The sequence below is a fragment of the Suricata suricatta genome, chromosome 5 (genome assembly GCF_006229205.1).
Source record: "Suricata suricatta isolate VVHF042 chromosome 5, meerkat_22Aug2017_6uvM2_HiC, whole genome shotgun sequence".
Taxonomy (NCBI): domain Eukaryota; kingdom Metazoa; phylum Chordata; class Mammalia; order Carnivora; family Herpestidae; genus Suricata; species Suricata suricatta.
The window spans coordinates 136,336,198-136,360,970 of NC_043704.1; the positions used below are offsets into that span (position 1 = coordinate 136,336,198).

Here is a 24,773-nt window from a genome sequence, read left to right on the forward strand (position 1 = left end):
CAATATTCATATTTATGGGAAATGATCGCCACAATAAGTCTAGTTAACATCCATCACCATAGTTACAAGATTTTTTCCTTGTGATGAGAACTTTTCTTAACAAACTTTCAAATATACAATACAGTGTTATTAACTATGATCACGATGTTGTACATTACGTCCTTATGACTCAGTCAGTATGTTGTATAAAAAATATACGTATTTATTTAGTAGCTATAATTTTATTTAATACCTATGGTATTATTCAATATTAAGGCATCAGAGACTTAGTGCAACGTGACCTTCTGGAGGAAATGCTTACTCTTTGTTTTAAGCAGCAAACACTTTTGCTCAGGTATTTAGAAGTGGACAAGGTAGAAAGGGTGCACCAGTTTAAAATATTCTGCTTTGAGTAGCAATTAGACTGAATACAAGAGCAAGAATTCAGCTCAAGATCAAAAATACATTTCCACAAAACGTTTAGACAATAATAGTTTTCTAGGCTGTCATTGGCTTCTAGCTGTATGCTAGCTGTACAGAACATTTAAAAGTAGTTATGGTATCTGGCCAAGCCAGAGAAAACCAGATGATAATTAATCACCTCAAACCTGGTCTGAATTCTCAATGTTCTTTTAATGGCTCAGCCGTCCTCTGAGCAATCAAAGTCCTTTTACAGAAAGAAAGAAATATGTGTAGCCAACTCTCAATTTTCAGCCTTAATGGAAGGACTATTCATTCCACAAATATTTATTGAGTCCTTGCTATGTGCATAGCACTTTGTCAGGTACTGTTTAGAACCAAGAGGAGTAAATAGGCTGGGAAGATGTTGGAGCTATGCACAAAACCAAGAATCTGTTTGGCTTTGGAATGTCATTCTATGGGTGACCCCAAACCATGTGTATCTGAAAGCATGTCTACCTTTTCTGCATTCCTCACTTCTCTCTTCTCAGTTCTATTTTCTATTACACATTACTTTGTATTTGTTTTACCTTTTCTCTGTCAAATTAGAGACAAGTGTTGCTTGTTTAAGAAAGTATATGGCAGCCTGAATTCCTGCATCTCTTTTCATTCTGTTTCTTCTCTATGACACATCTGGCTCCCCTCCTAGGGAGAAGAGAATAAAGGGAAAGTAAGCTATTTGGTCTAAAAAGACAATATGGATTGTCTAGCTAGGAATGAAGAAAGTGCAACAGCTTAGATTCAGCATTAATCATCCATCTGCAAGAAAGCCAAGTGCTTCTTTTAACATTGCTGAACTTGGCAACTATCAAAGATGGCTCTAGTTCATTGGCAGAATGAATGAGCCTAAGTAATGACTCTTTATATTTACCTAGCATCATAGAGTTTGCAAAATTCTTTCAGATACATTACTCCATTTAATCATCACAACAACCCCGAGAAGTTAGCCTGCTACATCAGAGGCAACTGAAATTCACAAAGGTTACGTCACTTTTCTGGAGTCACCTTGTCAAAAGAGAAAAAAAAAGACTTAACCCAAGTCTTTCAGCCTCAGGTTTTCAACATTACCTCCCTTGGCTTTGAGAACCCTAGATTCCTTGAAGTATTTTTTTCTAACCATTCCCCTCCCACTTCTCATTTCAAACCACTACCTAAGTCAGCAACATAATAGTCTTTCAGAAAAGCTAGTGTTTGGAATATTACAAAACTCCACCCTCTGCACCACCCAATTCATTAGAAGATTAGGTAAATAATATATGGACCATTACTGCAGGGCCAGTGATTACATTAACTACTTTTCTTTCTCCTCTCCACTTAGCAAGTAATGATGCTACAAGACACAATATTTTACTGACCAATATGGTCAGTAGGAACTGTAGGAACTACCAAAATTGAGATAGAAAAAAACTGATGTCAAGTACATCTTGCTAGGATTCATACACTATTTTGTTTTGATTTGTTTTGTTTTGTTTTGTTTTGTTTTGTTTTAAAACACTCTAATACACTGTGAGAGGGCAAAAAGAAACTGCATGATGAAACATGTTTGGGTCTCTGAGCAGGTGCCTTCTTTCAATATCTGTTCCGTGACTTAACGGTTTTCTCACATAAATAATGAATGGGAAGGAGGTTAATGTTCTCAACTTGGTCCAGTCATGGGAATCACCTACACATATTTTTTTAGAACAGTAACTTAAACCATTCATCATTCATAGTCTGTGCACATTACATCGATATTCGCATGAATTATTCATTGAGGACCAATGCCTAGTTCTATTGCTATTGATAGCATTGCCTACAACCATTGACTCCTTAGGAATTACAAAATGATGATATTGTTTAACATTTTTCAAAAAGCTCAAAAAAATTTAGAAAAATGCACAGTAGAAATAATATGTATAACAATAACCAAACAAAAAATTAGTTCTTAATTCTTGTCTCAGTTTACAACTTCTTCTAAGTTAGGAATTGGCAAATTTGTCTGTAAACGGACAGATGGCAAATATTTTAGGCTTTATGAGCCACACAGTCTCTGCAGCAAGTGCTCAGCTCTGCCCTTGTAGCCTGAAAGCAGCTGTAGACAAGATGCAAACAAGTAGGTATAGTTTATTGTATTCTGATACAATTTTATTAACTAAAACCAGGCAGCAAACTGGATTTAACCTGAGAGCTGTAATTTGCTGACCCCTCAGATACACCACAGCTTTTGCATTTGGGGACATAATTGTTATTTTCAACATTCTTTGGTAATTTCAATCATATTATAAAACCTGCAAGACGAGTAGAGTGACTTCTCAGTGTTCATCACGTAGCTTCAACAATTGTCAACTTAGGACTAATCTTGTTTCATATAACTCTTTACCTACCTCCCTTCTCTGAAATATTTTAAAGTAAATCTATTTTGCTTTAGTCATAAATACTCGTATTCACTTCATCTGTAAATACTACAGTAATTCTAAAAACATATCTGTAATATAATTATCACACTGAACAAAATTAACAATATGTATTTTTAAATATGGGATCAAGAATGATCACCCAAGAATAATGATATTTTAACATTCTTTCTTTACTTACTAGCTCAATCTTCTGTAAAGAGAAAATTTCCCTAAATAGCTATTTAATTTTCTGTTAGCATTGGTAAATGAAAAGCAGGATGAGTGCATGATTTTCCTCTTTATTTGGCAGATTTTAAAATAATGAATTGTTGGGGTGCCTGGTTGGCTTAGTTGGTTAAGCGTCCGACTTTGGCTCAGGTCATGATCTCATGGTTCATGCATTCGAGCTCCATGTCAGGCTCTGTCTTGACAGCTCAGAGCCTGGAGCCCGCTTCCAGCTCCCTCTCTCTGCGCCTTCCCTATTTGTACTCTCTCTCTCAAAAATAAACATTAAAAAAAATTTTTTTTTAATAATGAATTGTTTCTCTAACATCCTCCAAATGCGACCAATGAATTTCTTCTTAATGGGCATCTCCTTAAAGTACAGATGTTCAGATTCTACCATAGATCTATGGAACCAGATTCTCCAGGGGTAGAACCTGGCTTCTGGATATTTAAAAGTCTTCTGGAATGATTCTGAATGTCTACAGCCCAGCCATTGAGAATATCTGGACCAGATGACCCCTAAAGCCCCTCCTAGCACTACCATTGTACAGGATTATAATATGTAATTAATTATAGATTGCTTGTATTCCTACTCCTTGTTCTCCTTTAACATGGCTAGTGAAATGATGCCAACCAGGTGTTCAGTGAATATTTAGACATTATCAATACCTTGGCAGTTAGTTTCTTCAGAGAGCTGCACAGTTGGTCGGGGATACTTTTATTTTCCACCCAAAGGGTAGGGTTGGCACCTTCAGAGTTACAAAGTGTTCAGGATTCCCTGGTGTTCTTCAGTTCTCTAATTCCACCCTCCCAAAGGTGACAGGCACATAAATTAATGTCTTAAATTCACCCGCAGAGCTGACTCTTCTTGCAATTAGGTCTGCACAAAGGCAACACACAAGGGTGAGTTCAGCAGCCAAACCAATAACCTCCAAGATACTCAGTTACCTGCCTATTGAAACCTAAGAAAGACATTTATTGGCATCTGGGGAAAAATTCATTCAAAGCCTGCCTCTCTCGAGATGGATCTCATGGCAAGTTACCTAGTCTCTTGTGCTTTCAATTCAGTGCCTCTACAATGGGCAGAATAGCAACTATCTCACTGAGTTACTCTGAGGATAAAATGAAGCTAGAATGTTATGCCCAGATTTTATTATCATCCCCAAAAACCAGAGATCGCCAGGGAGACCGAGTTACGCACGCAAAAGCAAAGGGCTTTATTATGGGTTTAGGCTGGCCTGGCCTAAACTCGGGCTCACAGACTCTACCAGCTCAGTGGATCCATGCTGAGAGCCCTGAACAAAGGTGGGGTAGGGCCTTTATGGGTTTGGGAAGGGGGAGTTACAGGAAATTGTGACCCAGGTACAGGGGTCCAATTATTATTATACAATATTATTGACAGCAGGTTTAACCATTCACATTGCCTAGAGTATTCATTACTTTTGGCAGGACCCAATCACAACATTTAGAGTATTGACCAATTACAGAGTGGGCCCAGGACCCTCACATAGGGCGTGACTAGACTTCTAGGCCTGCCCTTAGAAATGTTAAGGGTGTTAGCTGGCCTTTCCTGATTGGGTGTTACAAGGGTGGTCCCTCTTGCCTTGGGCAGTGTGTGTCCTTCTATTATCTAATGGAGTCAGTTTGATTCAGACCTGCATCCTTACAAGTACAGGCGTACCTGGGTAGTTCAGTTGGTTAAGCATCTGACTCGATTTTAGCTCAGGTCATGACCTTATGGTTTGAGCCCTGCATCAGGCTCTGTGCTGACAGTGTGGAGTCTGCTTGGGATTCTCTCTCTCTTCCTCTCTCTCTACCCCTCCTCCCCTGCTCATGCTGTCTCTGTCTCTCTCAAAATAAATAAATAAACTTTAAACTTTAAAAAATATTAAATAAAAATAAATTAGTTTAATAAACATAAAATGCTTAAAACACCGTTTTGCACTTAGATTGCTAATGACTGTTAATTAAAGCCAATACCAACTGTGTGGTGACTTAAAATCAAAACAGGATGGATAAATACAAACTTACCACAAACTGTGGCTTTCAAGAAAACTTGACAATTATTTTAAAGGCTGTGAGATCAAGAACAGAGTAGAATAGAATTCCCTTTTACCCACTGTAAGAATGGTCATATGAATATTGTGAGCTAGAGCGAAGAGGGTCACAGTATCCACAAATCTTAGTGAAAATTAGTTGAAACTGCATGTGACTCCCCTAATTCCATAGTTTATGGGAGTCCAAGACCCCTTCCTTTCCCAAGAATACTTTTTACAGGAGCGCCTGGGCGGCTCAGTCGGTTAGGCGTCCGGCTTGGGCTCAGGTCATTATCTCACAGTTCGTGGGTTCGAGCCCTGCATCGGGCTCTGTGCTGACAGCTAACTCAGAGCCTGGGGCCTGCTTCCGATTCTGTGTCTCCTTCTCTCTCTGACTCTTCCCTGCTCATGCTATCTCTCTCTGTCTCTCAAAAAGAAATAAAACATTTTTAAAAATTTAAAAAAAGAATACTTTTTACAACTTTATGTGACCGCCTTAGACTCCAGCCTCTTGCTTTTGAAACCCATCCCATACACCAGGTCATACTGCCCAAGCAAGAAATGCACCTTTTCTTCATATTACTTCGACACAGCATTTATGAGACTTGTGGGCATTGCTGTTCATTTGGGAGAAAGATGAAAGACACATTTACCTTTTATCAGTGAAAACCACCTCACTGGTTAATACATATAGTCATCCTGAGCTATTCCATGACTCTGTCCTGCCCAATAGAACTTTCTTTTTTAAAATTTTTTTAAATGTTTTTTATTTATTTTTGAGAGTGGCCAGTATGACTGAGAAATTAAATTCGGGATTTCTCTAATTTTAATATACTTATATTGAAATAGCCACATGTGGCTAGTGGCTACTGTACTTATAACACAGCTCTCGTGCCTTCCCTGCAGCCTCATGAGCTTCTCATCCCATAGAGTCCCAGAATCTCTCCATCGTTCTCACTCTTCTCCCCTTCTTTTCAGACCTTCCCTTAATTCACGTCAAGCAGTTCATCTTTCTACCATGAGGCCGCGGCATCTGCCGCACCTGCTGACAGTCATGTCGTTGGATCTCTAATTATTATGTGACTCTTGGCAAGTTACTGAATCTCTTTGAACCTCAGACTCATAGCCTCTGTAATGGGGATAATAATAGTTACTGTCTTGTTGAGTTAAACTTGGAATTAAATAAGCTAATGCATATAAAGTGGAATACATATCCCAAATGGGCTTAGCACAGGTCATTGCAAAGGAAACCATTTTTATACCTAAAAGGAATCTTGATGATAAATGTTAAGAAATAAAATTTTCACCATATTATATAATTATAGACTATACTGTCCAATGCAGTAACCACTGCTACATGTAGCTACTTAAATTTAAATTTGAATTAAACTAAAATTAATATTCAGGGGGCCACCTAGGTGGCTCAGTTAGTTTAGTGTCCAACCCTAGATTTCAGCTCAGGTCATGATATCATGGTTCCTGAGATCAGGCCCCTCAAAGGGCTTGGTGCTGACAGGATGGATCCTGCTTGGGATTCTTTCTCCCTCTATATCTGCACCCCCTTCCTTGCTTACAAGCATGCACACATGCACTCTCTCTCTCTCTCAAAATAAATAAACTTTGAAAATAAGATTAACATTCAGTTCTCTTGTTGCACTAGTACACATTTCTTCTTCTTCTTCTTTTTTTTAGAGAGAGAGTGAGAGAGAGCAAGCAGAGGAGAGGAGCAGAAGGAGAGAGAAAGAAAATCTTAACCAGGGTCCATGCTCAACCTGGAGCCTGACATGGGACTTTTTCTCACGACCCTGAGACCATGACCTGAGCCCAAAGCAAGAGTCAAATGCTCAACCAACTGAGCCGCCCAGACACAAGTATACTAATGCACATTCTAAGTGAGCATCCCCAGTAGCCCCATGTGGATGGTGATTATCATGTTGGACATGGAAGTTACAGAAAAGTTCTATGGGATATCTGTGGAACAGTATTATTATCTTTGTACATAAACTCAAGAGAGAAGAATATCTACAGTAGGTCAGAAAACCAGTTAAATTGGGGATACCAATCAATAGCAGATATGTTCTGTTTTTCAGTCTCACTCTCTCACTCTTGCCAACCTGTATTCCCACATTTCATTTTTCCCTTTTACTCCTTACTTTCCCATCTTGACAAGACTAATGAAATGCATTAAACAAATATCAATAAAATGTCAACTTAATTTTCAATGTTATCAAGAATATTTTCTTCATAATTTATTTTCTTCTAAACCTTCACAGCAGATGAGATTATGTCTTTCTTTTTATTAATACTAGGTCATATCTGGCAAAACACCAGGCAATCCTATTCATTTTCTGCAGCCATAGCACAGCTAAGCATAGTAGATAATTTAACAAATATTTTTTATTTAGTCCTGTTTGCTCACAGGTTGACAGAGCCCAAAGTAAGATAGTACAGGGAAGAGAGGATCCAATGTGTGTGTGTGTGTGTGTGTGTGTGTGTGTGTGTGTGTGCATGCATGCACAGTGTTCATATCCATATACATCTTTTGTTATTAATTGTAGTTGATGGAAACATGTCTGGGCAGTTAATGAAAGTTCTCCCACTAAGCTGCTATTCTCTTGGGCATCTGTTCCAGAGGAAGATTTTATCATTAGTACATGATGTAGAAACTTATCCTAAGAGCACACAGTTTTGCTCCTGCTTGATATTTTTCTGAGTATTGGCTGCCAGAAAACTCTTATTTTAATCTTGGTGAGAGTACAAATAAAGTGTACTTGATAAAGAAAAGGCTAATGTTGTGAATATATAGTTAGTGTTTGTTTTCATTAGAAGAAACTAAAGCCAGGGGCACCTGTGTGGCTGAGTTGGTTGAGCATTCAACTTTGGCTCAGGTCATCATCTTGCAGTTTGTGAGTTCAAGCCCTACATCAGGCTCTGTGCTGACAGCTCAGAGCCTGGAGCCTGCTTCGGGTTCTGTGTCTCCCTCTTTCTCTCTCCTCCTCCCCCACTCACACTCTGTCTCTCTCTCAAAAATAAATAAACATTAAAAAGTTTTTAATAAAAAGAAGAAAATAAAAACAAGTAAATAAAGTATTTTCATACCCTATTAAGATAAATAATGAAAATAAAAACAAGTAACTGTTGATCTTCTAAAACAAAATTTAGCCATACATTTTGGGTGTTTTATTTGCAAATGGAAAGGCATCCAGATTCATACCCAGGTGGTTTGAGTCAGATATTCTGTCAGTCCTTAGAAACTATGAGGACTTGGGTAAGCCACTTCCCTGAGTCTTTGTTTCCAGATATCCCTAAAGTCAGAGTTCAGGTCACCCACCCTTCCCTCTCTAGGTTGAAGAATGTCTTGGGTGTTTCCCTAGGAGACAGATATTTACTGGCAAGAGTTTTATGGAAGAGTGCCCTTCAGAATACCTATAGGGACTAAAAAAAAAAAAAAAAAAAAGCAGGGCTGGGCAGAAGGAGAAATTGGGTTACAACAAATAGTAACAGTCTTTGGTTGATGCCCCAGAAGTTCTAGATTTGGGACAGCACTTAGAAGTTGTCCCAAATGGACACAAAGGGGCTTGGCCTTGAACTCTCATATTGAACAGCCATGACATGAGGACCATCCTTTGCCTAATGGCAAGTCACAGAGAAGGATGTGAATTGCCAGTGTTCCCAGCAGCTGGGGAAATGAGTGCCTAGGTCCTGAAAGATAGATCTGGACAGCATCCCCTATAGAGAAGGAAGCCCACCTCATTTCCTGATGCAGGGGTAGTGTCCATTTGATTCAGGTGTGTGGGCTGATGGATTTCCCTAGAAACAGACCATGAGATTAGGATTCGTGTTGAAGTGATAAGGAAATATTCCCAGAACAAACCAGTAAAGAGATGAGACCAGGAAAGGAAGGAGGCCGGTAAGGTTATCAAGCAAAATCCTACTCTTGGTCACTGGCTCCATTCTACAGGGGAGCTTTGGCAACTCTATAGCTACTTCCTCAGAGTCAACCCCATCACGGGGCAAGGTAGCTAGCTTATTATATCCCTGCTTCCATTAACCATTGTTTGAGGACTGTGTCTAGGAGAAATTAAATAAGTAGGTATGCCCAAGTGTAGGTGAACTGGATTCCAGACACTTGGATCAACCCTTCAACAAAGACACAAATGCTAGCTTTGCTGGGAATGAAAGTACATGGGTAGCCTGTGTGCATTAACATGGCAAAGGAATTGGAGAGGGTATGGATGGAGAACTCTCAGCCCAAAGTCTGGGCTCATTTGTCCTTTTTAACCCCACATGTGGTATTATTCAGGCAGCAGCTGAGCCCAATTGTTCCACTTCTTTGTTGCTGTCTGCACTCCAAAGTAGAAGAGGCGATAATCAAATTTGCTAATCACTTCTTTTTTAGCATGATAACACATTCTCCTGTAAGCAAATGCCTACAAAAGAACACACATTTACATTTCTCCCAAGAACAAGCAATAAGTTTTAGGTCAGGGCAATCCTAATGGAAATTAACAAAATATAGCATCATTGTCATGACTAGAACTAATCTTGGATTCATCCAACTTTTTTTCACAATACATCACCTTTACATGCAAGTAGGTTCTTTGAAATAGAGCACTTTAAAATCCATGTATGATGCTATTAGAGAACTTATCCTAAATCACAAATGCTTATTTGGGTAATATCATGAAAGTTTCTTTCTAGTTAAGCCTGTAAACTAAATGCAATAACTTTCTGAATTGCTTTAAAAGTAATTTTAAAGAGCTTTCTGCATTGATACCAATACAAGCGTTTATAAAATCATATTCCCTCTAATAATAATTATAGCTATGTTAAATTTGTTTGCCTCCTTTTAAACTGTGTAACCTTCGTGCGCCTGAGTGGCTCAGTCATTGAGCGTCCAACTTCAGCTCAGGTCATGATCTTTGGCTTCTGGGTTTCAGCCCTAAGTTGGGCTCTGTGCTGACAGGTCAGAGCCTGAAGCCTGCTTTGGATTCTGTGTCTCCCTCACTCTCTGGCCCTCCCCTACTCACATTTTGTCTCACTCTCTCTCAAAGTAAATAAACATTTTTAAAAGCTTTTTTTAATTTGTAACCTATTTCATTACAAGACTTCTATCAACATCTAAGACTCATGTCAAGGAGAGTCATTTCAGGCTAATACCTCTTTCCCAAATAGTACTTTGTTGTTCAAAGTTTATAAATCAAGAGAGCCCCACAACAGGAGAAACATCCTAAGGACTTGGATATTAGGCAACTCCCTCTTTTATGGGGGACAATCTGAGGGCACAACCCTTGCTTTATAATGATAAAATGAAAGGAAGTCCACATTAACCACTCTTAAGTATTAATGTCCATGTGTAGGTGGGGAAAGGGGGCCATTATGTAAGCACACAAGCTTTAATTAGACCTGCTGTCAATAGGCTTTTCTTTCCTCCACCTTTTTCTTAGAGTCTCCTATAATTTTATTGATCCTGTCTACAAGTATAATAATAAACCCATTTCTATGCAACGACTAAGGAAAAAGGTTTATTCTCGTCCTCTAGATGACCATTTTGAAGAAATGCCTTAGGTACAATACCAAGTAGCAACGGATATCGTACTGAAAATGAAATATTCTGCTGATTATTTTACTTAATCCTTCGAGTAATTGGAAAAACTATAGTACATATGCCATAAGCATGTAATTTTCTAAGTGTCTGAAAGATCTTTAAATACGTGTCAAAACATGATTTTTAAAAAAACTAAAGGCATTTTATAAAACATTTGCTAAGACTGTTCTGTAGGACCATCAAGCTAGAAATCACTACTGAACTAGCTTTTTGCTTATGCTGCTAATAGGTGAACTATGGAAAGGAGAAATATATTTATATTTGGTCCAGTACATCTAATTTAATAGTGTTCAGAGATTTTAAAAGAAAGATTACAATCTAAATTGGAAGATATATGGAATGACTTGTAATTTGTGGAGAATTAAATTTTTCATTCAATTTGCTCAACATTCTATGTTGGAATATTTGCCTTTTTTCTAAATACTTTATGATTAAGGATATAAATTACTATGAGACACCAAAAAAACCTTCTAACCGCCAAAAAACTGCAGTGGGCTCAGACAATTTGGCTCTGTTATAACTCAAATTTCTTATCTGCAGAAAGGAGAGACACGATGTCTTATCGGCTGCATTTTATCTGATTTTGATTGGGAATCCGAGCTATGTTTCTTATTCTGTTGAAGACGTACTGAAACCAGACAAAGGATCTCAAGGTAAAGAACAGGAAATGGGTATTGATTTCCTTTATCCACCTCAGTCTCTTTGTATCTTTTTGTATTGTACTATGATGGATTAGGTGGACAGGCCAGCAAATGTTTCACATTTGCTACCGATTTGATGGGCTTTGAAAAAAAAAAAAAGATTTGAGGTATAGGCTAGGCAAGAGTAGAGTCCTTAAAACTGGGTCTGGGTCAGGGCGATAAGTAGCAAGGCATGTGTTCCCTACATCAGAAGGCTCTAAACCTCCTACCTAAAATCTTAACTTGGCTCTCTCTGAGCGTGCGTGCACATGTGTGTTCACGTGTGTGCTTGCACACACACACACACACACACACACACACACCTCACTGAAATAAATACTATGCTTTTCTTAACATAAGATTTCTTTTGATCACTTCTGTCTTTCCTTTCTCTGGAGTAAATATGATCATCAAATTACACTTTCTCATTCTCACCTTTAATCTCCCAGGTCAGTATTCCTCAAAGTGTAGTCCAAAAAGACAGTGTACCCAAACCATATAGGATAAAATGCAGATTCTAAAGCAACTGGAAGCAGAGTCTCAGTTCAGAATTTCCCCACAAGAGTCTTGTGCACATTTAAATTCGAAAGTCACTGCTACAGCTTGTTATATGGGATTTAAATGCTAAATTAAATAAACTAACATACAGCCCTTCCAAGAGCTATTTGACACCATAAAAAAGAAAAATGCAAAATTAAATCAAGGTCGTACACCAGCCTCCCTGGCCTCTGGAACACCCCAGCCTGCTCCTCCTTATTTCTTTAAGGGCTTTGCCATTCTTCTTTCTCAACAGTAAATTATTTACAACATAATTAAGCAGTCATTGTCTGAATGCTTCCAGTCCCTCATCCTATCCTACTCCACCTTTCTATTTTCTCCTGATATTCTTTGTCACTCCTTTTAGGAGAGTGAAGTTCAACAAATTGAAAAACTAAAGACAAAATAATTATGGTAGAAATGTAACAATAGAGTGAATAGCTTTGCACCAGATACCATCTGAACAATAGTAGAGCAGTCAGTTCCTTCAGGCCTCCTTCCTTTCTCACCACCCCCTGGGCCCCCAGGTCCCCCTCCCTTCAGCCATCCAGTCACCTTAAGGATGTCATCAATATAGCAGGTCACCCAAACTTCCTATTGGAACAGTGCATCTTGGGTACCATATGTTTTGTTTTTCCCTTCTTCCCATAAAAACTGTTCTGACTTCTAGGTGAATAAAATAAACAACACATTAATCACCAAGAAAATTTTCTACTTTAGTATTTTTCAGCACGCATATAGTTTTTCTTTTTAAATCAACACTTTTTCAAGTATGATTACATAGAATAAAATTCAGCTATCTTAAGTATACAGTGCAAAGAGTTTTAACAATATACACCTGTGCAGACACCTCCACACTCAAACTATATAACCTTACTCATCACCCCAAAGACTTCCTCCTGCCCCTTTGCGGTTAATCTCACCCCACTCCTGACCCCCCAGCCCTAGGCAACCACTGACCTGCTTTCCATCACTACAAATGAATTTTGCCTGCTCTGAAGTTCATATGGATGGAATCAAACTATGGGTACTTTTTGTGTCTGGCTTTTTTTCTCTCAACATAATGCTTTTGAGGTTCATTCGTGTTGTTGTATGTAAGGCTATACTAGGTTTTACAATGTTTTTAAGTTTATTTATTTATTTTGAGGAGGGGCATGCACAAGTGGGGGAGGGGCAAAGAGAAGGAGAGACAGAATATCAAGGAGACTCTGTGCCCTCAGCACAGAGTCCAACATAGGGCTCGAACTCACGACCAGTGAGATGATGACCTGAGCTGAAATCCAGAGTCAGACACTTAACCACCTGTGCCACCCAAGTGCCCATGGGTATACCAGTTTATCCATTCTCTTCGAGATGGACATTGGACCATTTCCACTTTGGATCTCCCCAGGAGCAAAGTTGTTATCACCATTCTGTGCCATTCTTTCTTGGACATATGTTGTCATTTCTACTGAGTAAATACTTGGGGAAGAATAACCATGTAAGATGGTAAGTTCATATTTGGCTTTATAAACAACTGCCAAACAGCTGTCTAAAGAGGTTGAATAAATTGTTGATTCACTATATTGTATACCTGAAACTAATATAACACTGTATGTTAACTGCACTGGGAAAAAAGTAAAGTAAAGTAAAATAAAATAAAAAGTAGTTATGTTATATAAAAGTAATTATATTATTCTACATGGCCACCAACAATACATGAAGGTTCCAGTTTTCCCACATCCTCATGAACATTTAGTATGGACAATTTTTTCACTTTTAGCCATGTGGAAAGTTGTGTAGTGGTATCTCATTGTGATTTTAGTTTGCGTTTCTCTGATGACTAATGATGATGAGCATCTTTTCATGCACTTTTTATAACCATTCATATAGTTTTTCTTTGAAGTATCTGTTAAAATTTTTTCCCCATTTAAAACAGGTTCTTTGTCTGACTACACACGCCCACACACACACTATACTTCCATTACTGATCTCAAAAGACCAATTCTGATGATAGGCATCAGACACAGTGGTAAAAGGTAGAATTTTTTTTTTGTATATGAGACACTGGATTTTATGCTGCATAAGCTGCAAATTATTAGAACCCAGTCCCAATATTGCCCTTGCTTTGTTTTGGTATAAAACAGTGGTTAGACCCACAGACCGGAGTTCCTCGGCCTGGGCTCGCATTCTGGCTCCAACCACTTACTAAATATGTGACATTGGGTAAGATGCCTCAGTTTTCTCTGCTGTAAAATGAAACAATACTTAGCTCATGGGTTTGCTGTGATATTTAAATGAAGTCATTTAAAGCACTTTGGCCAGTCCAAGTACAGAGTAGTACTCAGTAAATGTTTGCTGTTATCAGGATGAAGAATCTGGGTTTTGTTAAAATGCTTGCTCAACGAGATTCTTTCCAGAATCCTTATCTATACATCATATCTCTCTTCTAGCCCTTAATTCTATTTCTATAACTGTTTTCTAGATAAGTAGTATCTGGAGATTTATTTTTCCTCTTGCTCTCAGGTGATATGCAAAAACTGGTAGAGACAGTAGGTTTATATCTGAATGGGTTTTAGTTTTATATCGATTTAGCCCCATTTGTTCCTTAGAAGTCTAATTCCTTTTTGAACATTTCAACACAGTCTTGAGATGACTTAAAACTCAAGAGAGGGAAGAGAAACTAGACTCACCCCGGCAGGAGGCTAGGAGTAACACTTGACAATCAGATTAGTTTATTTCAGGGAAGAATATTAGTTGTCTCCAAGACAAACAGAGGAAGTGAAACTTAAGTTTTGGCTGTGTACTTCAGGAAGCCCTAAAAATTCCTGAAAGTACATATTAAATGAAAAAGAAAGAAGATGTAGATGATTAATAGGATAAAAGACAAAAACCACACAATCATCTCAAAAGACACAGAAAAACCACATGATCATTTCAATAGACACAGAAAAAAAAGCATTTGAAAAAATTCCAACATTCATTCATAATAAAAACTCTCAAACTAAGGATAGAAGAGAACTTCCTCAACCTGATAAAAGGCATCTATTAAAAACCCACAGATAATATTTTCAGCTAATGCTTGAAATATTGAATGCTTTCCTTCTAAGATCAGGAACAAAGCAAAGGTGTCTGCTTTCACCAGTTTTCTTCAACTTTGCACTGGAGTTTCTATAGCGAATACAATTTAAAAAATCTTTTTAAATGAAGGGCATCCACATTGGAAAAGGACAAGTAAAACTGTCTTTAATCACAAGTGACATGATCCAAAGGAATCCACAAAAATTTCACCAGAACTAATAAAGGACTTTAGCAGGATTACAAAATCAATATACCTAATTAATTATATCTTTCTATACGTTAGCAATGGAAAAATCAGAAATGGAAATTAAGAAAGCGATTCTTTCACAGTAACAACAAAGAGAATAAACTACTTAGGAATAAGTTTAGCAGAAGTGTAAGACTTGTACGCTGAAAACTATGAAACATTCTTAAAAGAAATTAAAGAAGACCTAAATAAATGCAAAGACATTTCATGTTGCTAGACTAGAAGACTAAATATTGTTGAGGTGGCTATTCTCATATTGATCAACAAATGCAGTGTAATCCCTATCAAAATCTCACCAGACAGGCTGTAAAAAATGAGTATCCCTATTAGCTTGCTCCTAACTATTGTTGGAACCCATGGCAAAGGGTATAAATGGAAGTTCCAGCCACAGTCTGCCCTCCTCTTTTCTCACTCCCTGGCACAATGAGGGGGTTTATGGGCAGGTGGTGTGTGTGTGTGTGTGTGTGTGTGTGTGTGTGTGTGGTCACCCCTCCAACCCAGGATTGTGCACAATAGAAACATAGTCCCCTTTCAGGACAGACCCACAGCAGAGATCCAAGTAGTTGCTAGGAAAGAGCTTTCTCAGAGCCATGTGGGCAGGTACTTCCAGTTCTCTTTACCAGGGACGTGGTCTACAAGCAGAGAGATGGGCTCCAGATAGACAGGCACATTCCCCTGGCCCCACCGGCTTATTCAAAAGGCACCCAGAGGTATTCTCTAAAGCCATGCTTCTCAGAACTTTTGAATGCAAACAAATCATTGGGATCTTGTTAAAATGTAGATTTGGTGTGTCTGAAGTAAGGTGTGATGGTCTGCATTTCTAACAAGTTTCCAGATGATGCTCTGCTGCTGGTCTGTGGACCATACCTTGAATAGCAAAGCTGTAAATCAGTGACCCGATCAGGGGCCCTACTCAGCTGGCTCTCAGGCCAGAACTCAGCTGTGGAATGGGAGGGACACCTACAGGGGTGAAGGGTTGCTTCAGCACCGTCAACCCTTTTTCACCTGGGCGAGGCCTGATGGATGAGCCAATAGTGTTTGCAATACCGGCTCTTGAAGAGCTCAAATCTAACAGCAAGTTAGATATCAACAAGTGGAAGTCATTGTATAAAAAGGAATACTAGACAAATATATGAGGCGCACAGGTGACACAGCAGAAGTGAGTAATGTCTGAACAGAGCATTGAAGGATGCACTGTGCTTCATAGAGAACAATGAGGGAAAGGGGATTCAAGGCAAAGGGAATGATGTATCTGTAGCACGTTGCGTTTTCCAAAAATGGCTGCAGCAATATCTCTAGTCTCATAAAGCTTTCTAGAAATTTGTCACTCCGCTAACAAGAGATGAAGTTTTCCTTGAATCTGGGTGGATTTATAATGGCTTCCATGAATCCAATGCAGAGAGATGACACTATGTGGTTTATGAGCCTATACTAGGAAAGAGTATGTAGTTTTAGTCTGGTTTACTTGGGATGCTCACTTTTGGAACCTGACCACCAGACTGTGAAGAAGCCAAGAAATCCACAGCAACTCCTTCCGGGGACAGTGAGTTCCCCACCCAAGACTCCTGTTGGGCTCCTAGCCAAAAATCGACATCAACTTGCCTGCCATGTGAATAAGCCATCTTTAAGTGACATTGTATCATGGACAAATAAGTCATTCCCACCATTCAGATTCATGAGCAAAATAAATGATTGCTATTATTGAAATTACCAACTTTTGGTTTGTTATGCAGCAGTAGATTCCAGGAATAGTGTCTAAAGATAAAGAGGTTTGGAACAGTTTGGTTTTAAAAGATGACCTCAATAAGAGCATGTTTATGTATAACTCAGCTATTAGAAATAAAAGCATAGAAACATGGGAAATGTTGGGAATGTTGAATTTGTGGTGTGGAAGGAAAAAAGCTTAGTAAACAAACCATTAATAGTGTAAATGTAATGAAGTTGTACTGTGTAGTGAACCATGCCTGGGTTAATTATTATTTATGGCTGTGTCAGAAAATATAGGGATGCCTAGGTGGCTCAGTGGGTTAGGTGTCCAACTCTTGATTTTGGCTTCAGGTTATGATCTCACAGTTCATGACATCGAGCCCTGCATTGGGTTCTGAACTAACAGCATGGAGCTTCCTTGGGATTTTCTCTCTTCCTCTCTTTCTGCCCTTCCCCATCTCAAGTGCACATTCTCTTTCTCTCTCTCTCTCTCTCTCTCTCTCTCAAAATAAATAAAATAAACATTTAAAAAGAAAGAAAGAAATTTATAGATTTTACTACCACCATGACAGCATAATATAATTTCAAAAGCAAATTAAAAACCTACCTGACTTCTTTTGTGGGGGCTAAGGTCCCCTACTCTTGGAATAAAAGTATGTAATTCCGACTTGCCATTCATTGCCTTTGTTCCCCCTCACCCCCCAAAAACCAAGTGTTTCTGGAAGAGGTCAAATTTGTGACTGTTCTTTAATGCTGACAACCTTATTTTCTGGAAGCCTGAGAGACGTGGTGGGTGTATGCTAATTTGAGGGATAAATATTTAGAATGTACTGAATAGATATGCTTGGATTATTTCCTAAACTGTGGGTCTCCAAGGGGGGAAATGTATTCTTTTGACCCCAATCTAACATTTAGTTGAAAAGCAATATCCTGAAAGAATTCAAGCAGGGAGGAGGAGCCAAGATGGCAGAGAGGAAGGGAGCTCTGTAAACTTCGTCTGCCCCATCTGTTGAACTGAGAAGGACATTACTCTCATCCACAAGAGTGGAAGGAGAATATACAGACTCCAGAAAGAAGACAACCTCAAAGATGCCTGAGTGAGTAAGTGCAAGCTGGGGAGATTGGAAAACGGGCCAGCCCAAGACTGGCAGGGGAGGCGGGAGCAACACAGGGCAAGCGCGCGGAGCCCCTGAGAGACAAAGGGAAGAGAAAGAGAAACTGAACACGTTCATAGTACTGTCTCTAGAGAAGAGATAAAGAACATTTAACCCCGCTCGGAGAGAAAAACTCTCACTCCATATATGACTGCTGGGTAGCCCAAATCCCAAACCCGGGTGGCACAAGGGAAAAATAGGCTCCACCCCTGCGTGATCCCAACAGGGAGTCAGCAGCCAGGGCGGCGGCACTTGGGCCTTGGTTGCAGGAGGGGGAGCACACACCTCATTTCCATAGCGCATCTCGCCTCCAGCATTGGCCCGAGAATCCGAACCCCGGCTGCCAACAGGGAAAAATAGCCCCCACCCCAATGCAATCCCGGCAGGGAGTTGGCAGCGGTGGAGGCGGGGGCGCATTTCAGTGGCAGGAACACACAGCTCATTTCCAGCAGCACTGGTGCCTAGGGCAGCAGCAGCACAAATACAGCTGGAGCCAAGAGAAACTGCTCCCTCCGCCTACGAGATCGCTATCCCGGCTGGGGGCTGGGAGTTGGCGACAGTGTCTTTGAGGGCTTGCACTATACCTCCTACAGCGCACCTCACCTCTGGCAGCAGCCTCACAAATCCTGCTGGTGCCTAGAGAAACTGCTCCCTCCCGCTATGAGTTCCTGGGTAAGAAGCCAGCCGCCAAAGCAAGTACATCTCATCTGTGGTAGCATAAAAGTGCATGGCCTAGGATCTTGAAAGGAGGCAGGCCTGGAAAATACAGTTTGACTCAGCTGTGGCACAAAGAGATCAGACTCATTAGAATGGCCTGCAATGCTTAGAATGGCACTGCCATTCTACTCTCCGCAACCACCACGGCTGGGCCCCTGAGGCCTACTACACCAAACCACACTTATCCGTGAGGGGGAGCTGCTGCTTTTTTTCTTTTTTCTTTTTTTGGTACTTATTTTTTATTATTACCTTTTTTACCTTTAAATTTTTTTTTAAATTTTACTCCTTATTTTCCTTTTTTCTTTCTCCCTTTTTTTTCTTCCTCTTGCCATATAGATATAGTCTCCGGTATCTCATCCTTATTTCTCCCCTCAACTGATTATACACTTTTAGACTGTCGATTGTCCTTTGTTGTCCCTTACCCCCCTTTTGTTTCTCTTTCTTCTCTTCTTTTCTTCTCTTTCCTCTCCATTTTCTTTTCTTCCTTTCCTCCTTTTAATTTGTTTGTTTGTTTGTTTGATTTGTCTGTGTGTTTGCAGGCTTCTGTTCACTCTGTGTTTGTCTGTCTGTTTTCCTTCTCAGGGCTACCCCAAGAAACAAGCCAAAGTGTGCAAGACGGGCGTCCCAAATATTGCTGACTAGGGAAATAAAACAATCAGAGGCACAACAAGAGAAACTGAGAGACACCATTAAAAGAATATTTCCTAAAACGACAGGCCCTGGACAGTCAATAAGCCTCCTTTAACAGAGCAATACTAACAGGTGCACAGTGCACAATGAGCTTTTTAAAATGGACAAGAGACAGAAAACTAGCCAAAATGACAAAACCAAGGAACACTCCCCTGAAGAATCTCCAGGAAGAAGTCACAGCCACAGAACGGCTAAAAGCAGATCTAAACAACATAACAGAACAAGAATTTTAAAAGTTTGTCATAAAATTAATCGCTGGGATTGAAGAAAGCATCAGAGAAGCAACCAAGACAATTACTAGGGACTTTGAATGTAGGTGTGATGAGTTAAAAAGGCTATAAATAAGGTGAATAATAAAATGGAGGCAGCCACCTCAAGGATTGAAGAGGCAAAGAGAAGAACAGGTGAATTAGAAGATATAGTTATAGCAAAAAAGGAAGCCAAAAAGAGAGAGAGAGACAGAGAGAGAGAGAGAGAGAGAGAGAGAGAGAAATTGATCCAGGAGCAGGAAAGGAGATATCTAGACCTGAGTGATAAAATCAAACAGAACAACATCCCTATCATAGGAATTCCTGAAGAGGAAGAAAGAGAGAAAAGTCCTGAAGGGATACTAGACCAAATTATAACTGAGAATCTCCCAAATCTGGGGAAAGAAATTGACATTCAAATTCAAGAGGCACAAAGAACCCCCTTAAGACGTAATTTGAATCGACCTTCAGCATGGCATATCATAGTGAAACTGGCAAAACATAAAAATAAAGAGAGAATTCTGAAAGCAGCTAGGGATAAAAGGGCCCTAATGTACAAAGGGAAACCTATCAGAGTGGTTACAGACCTATCTAATGAAACTTGACAGGCCAGGAAGGAATGGCAGGAAATCTTCAATGTGATAAACAGAAAAAACATATAGCCAAGAATCCTTTATCCAGCAAGCCTGTCATTCAAAATAGAAAGAGAGATAAAGGTGTTCCCAAATAAAAATTGAGAGAATTCATGACCACAAAACCAGCCCTACAGGAAATCCTAAGAGGGTCACTATGGGAGAAATGTTGCAAAGAACACAAAGTGCCAGAGACACCACTATAAACATGAATTCTATGGAGAACACAATGACTATAAACCCACATTTTTCAATAATACACTTAATGTAAATGGATTGAATGCTCTAACCAAACGACACAGGGTAGAAAAATGGATTAAAAAAACAAAATCCATTTATTTTCTATCTACAAGAGACTTATTGGGGCGCCTTGGTGGCTCAGTCGGTTAAGCGTCCGGCTTTGGCTCAGGTCATGATCGCATGTTCGTGTGTTTGAGTCCTGCATTGGGCTCTGTGCTGACAGCTCAGAGTCTGGAGCCTGCTTCAGATTCTGTGTCTCCCTCTCTCTCTCTGCCCCTCCCCGCTCATGCTCTGCCTCTCTCTGTCTTAAAAATAAATAAAACACTAAAAAAATTTTTTTTATAGGAGACTTATTTTAGATCTGAAGATACCTTCAGATTGAAAGTAAAGGGATGGAGAAGTATCTATCATGTGACTGGAAGCCAAAAGAAAGCTGGAGTAGCCATATTTATATCAGACAAACTGGACTTTAAAGTCAAGGCAGTAACAAGAGATGAAGAAAGACATTATATAATAATTACAGGGTCTCTTCATCAGGAAGAGCTAACAATTGTAAACATCTATGTGCCAAATTCGGGAGCGCCCAAATACATAAAACATTTAATCACAGACAAAAACAATCTTATTGATAAGAATGTGCTAATTGCAGGAGACTTTAATACTCCACTGACAGCAATGGATAGATCAATCAGACAGAAAATCACTAAAGAAACAATGGACCTGAACGACACATTGGAACAAATGGAACTAGTAGATATATTTAGAACTCTGCATCCTGAAGTTAGGAAATTCACCTTCTTTTCGAGTGCACATGGCACATTCTCCAAGATAGATCACATACTGGGGCATAAAGCAGCCCTCCATAAGTATAAACGAATAGAGATCATGCCATGCATATTTTCAGATCACAATGCTATGAAACTTGATATTAACCACAGGAAAAATTCTGGAAAACCTCCAAAAATGTGGAGGTTAAAAACCACCCTACTAAAGAATGATTGGGCTAATCAGGCAATTACAGAAGAAATTTAAAAATATATGGAAACAAATGAAAACAAAAATACAATAATCCAAAATCTCAGGGACACAGCAAAGGCAGTCCTAAGAGGAGAGTATATTGCAATCCAGGCCAATTTCAACAAACTAGAAAAAGCGCAAATTCAAAGTCTAACAGAGCACCCACTGGAACTAGAAGGGAAGCAGCAAGAGCACCCCAAACCCAGCAGAAGAAAAGAAATAATAAATATCAGGGCAGAAATAAACAAAATAGAATCCAAAAAGACAGTTGAGCAGATCAATGAAACCAAGAGTTGGTTCTTTGAAAAAATAAACAAAATTGATAAACCTCTAGCCAGGTTCCTCAGAAAGAAAAGAGAGAGCACCCAGATAGACAAAATCATGAATGAAAATGGATCTATTACAACCGATCCCTTAGAAATACAAGCAATCATCGGAGATTACTATGAAAAATTATATGCAAATAAACAGGCCAACCTAGAAGAAATGGACAAATTCCTAAATGCACATGCACTACCAAAATTCAAACGGGAAAAGATAGAAAGCATGAATAGACCGATAACCAGTGAAGAAATCGAATCTGTTATCAAAAATATCCCAATGAATAAGAGCCCAGGGCCAGATGGCTTCCCAGGGGAATTCTACCAGACATTTGAAACAGCTAAGACTCATTCTTCTCAAACTATTTCAAAAAATAAAAATAGAAGGAAAACTTCCAAACTCATTCTACGAAGCCAGCAACACCTTGATACCCAAGCCAAACAGCGACCCAGCAAAAAAAGAGAACTACAGACCAATACCCTTAATGAATACAGATGCAAAAAAATACTCAACAAGATACTGGCAAATCGAATTCAACAGCATATAAAAAAAATTATCCATCATGATCAAGTGGGATTCATTCCTGGGTTACAGGGATGGCTCAATATTCGCAAATCCATCCATGTGATACATCACATTAAGAAAAGAAAAGATAAAAACCATATGATCTTGTCGATAGATGCAGAAAAAGCATTTGACAAAATACAGTGCCCTTTCTTAATAAAAACCCTTGAGAAAGTTGGAATAGAAGGAACTTACTTAAACATTATAAAAGCAATTTATGCACAGCCCATGCCAGGGACCAGCCCATGCACCCCAGTCAAAAGGTCCTGAGTACGGGGTTGGTGTCAGCGCAATATCTCTAGGAAAGAAGATGGACAAGACAGACAAGACCGACAAGACAGACAAGACAGACAAGACAGACCAGACAGACCAGACAGACAACGTGAATGGTGGAAAAGCCACACTTTATTAAGATATCCAGGGTCTTATATACCATGGGTGATTATATCCTTTCTTTAATGGTTACATAGTTCAAGGTCCTTGAAGTAAAGACATGCTCTGGAAAAGGTCATTCTTATCAGGACGGTGGTGGTAAGTAACAGGATTAAGTCATTACAAAAGAGGAATTCCCTAATAGTCTGGTTTTAAGCATAAGATAAGCCTGAAGAATTCTATGAGGAGATATACATTCCTTAAGGCCCTTGATCAGTTATTCAAGGGTAAGATGCTTATCCATTCACAAGCAAATATTTGGCAGAGGATTTTGTTCACTCCCAACAGCAGACAAAGAGCCAGAAAATAAAGTAAGGGAAGGTCACTGACTGACCCAAGTTGATTCAAAGCCTAAAAGTATATGCTTCTCTGCAAAGCAATGAGAAAATCAAAGGATGAACAGAAGCCATATGTGCGACCCTGGAGGCCAAATATTGTTTGAGGGCTTTTTTTTGCCTACTGGGCCCCAACAAGCCCACAGTTAATATCATCTTCAATGGGGAAAAACTGAGAGCTTTCCCCCTGAGATCAGGAACACAACAGGGGTGTCCACTCTCACCACTGTTGTTTAACACAGTGCTGGAAGTTCTAGCATCAGCAATCAGACAACAAAAGGAAATAAAAGGCATCAGAATTGGCAAAGAAAAACTCAAACGTTCACTTCTTGCAGATGACATGATACTCTACATAGAAAACCCAGCAGACTCCACCAGAAGCCTTCTAGAAGTGATCAGTGAATTCAGTAAAGTTGCAGGGTACAAAATCAATGTACAGAAATCGGTTGCAATCCTATACACCAATAATGAAGCAGCGGAAAGAGAAATCAGGAAACTGATCCCATTCACAATTGCACGAAAACCCATAAATACCTAGGAGTAAACCTAACCAAGGATGTAAGAGACCTATATGATGAAAACTATAGGAAACTTATGAAAGAGATTGAAGAAGACACCAAGAAATGGAAAAACATTCCATGCTCATGGATCAGAAGAATAAACATTGTGAAAATGTTATTACTACCCAAATCAATCTACACATTCAATACACCAGTGTTCTTCTCAAAGCTGGAACAAACTATCCTCAAATTCGTATGGAACCACAAAAGACCCTGAATATCCAAAGAAATATTGAAGAAGAAAGCCAAAATGGGAGGCATCACAATCCCAGACTTTAGCCTCTACTGCAAAGCTGTCATCATCAAGACGTATGGTATTGGCACAAAAACAGAAACATAGACCAATGGAATAGAATAGAGAACCCAGAACTGGGCCCACAAATATATGGCCAATTAAGTTTTGACAAAGCAGGATAGAGTATCCGATGGAAAAAAGACTGCCTCTTTAGCAAGTGGTGCTGGGAGAACTGGACAGCAACCTGCAGAAGAATGAAACTAGACCGCTTTCTTACACCATACACAAAAATAAACTCAAAATGGCTGAAGGACCTGAATGTGAGACAGGAAGCCATTAAAACCCTTGAGGAGAAAGTAGGAAACAACCTCCTTGACCTCCACCGCAATAATTTCCTACTCGACACATCCCCAAAGGCAAGGGAAGTGAAAGCAAAACTGAACTCTTGGGACCTCATCAAGATAAAAAGCTTCTGGACTGCAAAGGAAACAATCAAGAAAACTAATAGGCAACTGACAGAATGGGAAAAGATAGTTGCAAATGACATATCAGATAAAGGGTTAGTATCCAAAATCTACAAGGAACTCACCAAACTGCACACCCCAAAAACAAATAACCCAGTAAAGAAATGGGCAGAAGACATGAACAGATACTTCTCCAAAGAGGACATCCAGATGGCCTACAGGCACATGAAACGATGCTCAACATCACTCAT

General features: G+C 39.3%; 1 long non-coding RNA gene across 3 annotated transcripts in view; it reads right to left on the minus strand.

Annotated features, from left to right (window-relative positions):
• Positions 1–24,773, minus strand: part of LOC115292866 — a 56,357-nt gene that overhangs the window by 22,026 nt on the left and 9,558 nt on the right. For all 3 annotated transcript variants that reach the window (XR_003909183.1, XR_003909181.1, XR_003909182.1), the window contains exon 2: positions 969–1,083. This is a non-coding gene — a long non-coding RNA (uncharacterized LOC115292866). The remainder of the gene's footprint in view (positions 1–968; positions 1,084–24,773) is intronic.